Raw genomic sequence first — 2,605 nt, 5'->3', positions numbered from 1 at the left:
GTATGCCAACAGAAAGCCTTGCAGTAGCATCTCATTGTATAAAGCCTTATGTATGTAGGTTATTGGCACACTTAAATACACAGGGAAAGAGTCTTTACCCTTCTAACAATTTCCCCCTTTTACTATAAAATGTTATACAATTATTAAAACCTCCATGTTTAAGAACTGACCTTAAACTAGTAAAAAACAAAGGAATATTCTCCACGGGAGAATTAAATGAAAATAATACCTTATGCTATAATCCACTAAGTTATTTGTGAACTCCAAATTGTATTTAACTACTTAAGAATGTTCTAGGTAAGGGGCCATTAAGCAGCTAAACTATGATCAACAGCCACTGCAACTTAACTCCAACTCTTACGAAAATCAACAAAATAAGCATTTCCAAATTTACAGTGAAATATCTCTTCCACAAATATGTCCTTTAACTAAAACCAGCACATCAAAATGTCGCTTCAGAAGCAATACCACTCAGGTGCTGTATAAATCATTCCTAACTTTAATAGCTGAAAAAAATGTGACTGCAAAGCACTAAAAAATGCTATGGTTTAAAATTAAAACTCATTGGCTTTTATATCCACTACTACAATTATTATTATTATTATTATTTTAAGAAATGAAAATGTCTCTGGAACTCTTTTCTTTCTCTTTTTGGTGTCTGTGTAAAGAGTTATTTCTTTGGATTGTTTTTACACATTAAAAAAAAAAGTTTTCAAAAAACATCAGTCCATAAATGACAGAAGGGGTATGAAGAATAAAATAAGGCTTGCAATTTTCACCTTTACCACCCTACATTCATGTTACCAGGTAGAGAAAGACTGCAAAAATAGGTCAAACAGAAAAATTACTTCTGACAACATTTAAAAATAATGGACTAGCAGCAAACAATTCTAGTACACTCACATTGTCTTCAACAAAAATCATGTAATGAGATCAGCCAGCTAGGGAGAAGAGTGATATAGAATGAGCAATTAAGGAGTCCCACTGATAAAAAATGAAAAGGTAAAGGATTTAATTAGTACAAAATTTCCAGCTTCATTTCAAGTTCAAGCTCAGATTTTTATGATTCCATTTTAAAATTATTCAGAGAAAAATTTATTCTCATGGACATTTACTTACCTTTTAAGCTTACTATTAACTAATTTCCCTTGTAATGTATTTATGTCCATACTTCTTCACATTAGGGCATTGTAATCAAAGTATTAAAAAGCTAAGAAATGACAAAAACAACACCTATGCACAAAACAAGAAGACTCATTTTGATACAACTCTCAAATAATGTTAAAAAAGCAACTGCATTTTCAACAAGACAGAACAGTTAAAAAATATGAGAGCAAATAGTTCTGATAAACACCAACGATCCCGTGCACACTCTAGTCACAAAACATTTGAAAAACAAAACTGTCAATAATATGGATGATTTAAAGCAGCTAATTTTGTAATTAGTGTGAGAGTACACAAGATGAAAGTGAAGCGCTGCAGTGTAGGTCTCTGGAGGGCTTCCACAGTTGAACATGACATTAATATCTGGGGTGCTTAAATACTTTAAGCATTGTCCTATAATTCGGCCATACTTTTCAAAAGCCTATATGTGTTACCAGAAGTTATCTCACAGATAATCAGATCTTAAAAACATTAAAAACAAATTAACTTGTTGAAGGATTTTTACCTCAAATTTCTGAAACAGTGATTCCGAATGACTTTCCTGTAAAAATTTCTAATCAAGTTGAGGCTCTGCCTATGCTGATTTTGTGATTAACAACACATGCTAGCCAGGTGCTTTTAATGTGGACCTATATGCAAGGCAGGTTTGCAAAAAACCTTTTAAGTAACTCTAGCATGAATCAATCGGTTGGTGAACATACAAAAAATTCCTAAAGTGTGGAGATAGAGTACACCTATACTCTCCCATTACACACACAGGAGAATATAACCTGATAATAAACATCACACCTTTCAGAAATCTATAATAACCGGAAAATAAATCTAAGGCTGTCTTTACTCACATTTGTCTGCTTCACGGCTGTATTTACACTGCCCATGGCTTCAAAAATAAACCATAAGCATGATCAATATAAAACAGCAAATAACTGCCGCATCAAATCAGAATTGTCAAAATATTTCTTCAATGCTAGCAGTTTACAATTAAGCGTTTCAGTACATCTGTGTTATAATTAAGCTGCATCACTATAGCAAATAAAGTATGGGTTTTTACTAAAGTGTTAAAACCACAGAATTTTGACCCCTAACACATTGACTGGATTGCTATGTCCATGAAATTTCAGTTTTTACAAGATAACATACCATTCAGCAAAATCACAAGCTAACTAGGTAAAAACAGCTAGAAAAGCAGAATATAGAAATAGTAAATATCCATGTTATCACCTATTCTAATATCAAAATCAAGGGCAAGAGATACTTATAGTATGTTTAATTCACTGAACGCCAAGATTATATAGATTGATGCATATCCAAAAATGCTATTGCAATGCTTTTTTAAAGGACAGTATAAATGTCAGAGTAACATTATCATTTAGATATTGCTGAACACAAGACTTTCCCTGAGGTGTAAACATCAAATAACTTGAACAGCTTTACACATCAG

Source organism: Manis javanica, chromosome 10, assembly GCF_040802235.1.
Source record: "Manis javanica isolate MJ-LG chromosome 10, MJ_LKY, whole genome shotgun sequence".
Taxonomy (NCBI): domain Eukaryota; kingdom Metazoa; phylum Chordata; class Mammalia; order Pholidota; family Manidae; genus Manis; species Manis javanica.
This window is presented reverse-complemented; position numbering follows the sequence as displayed.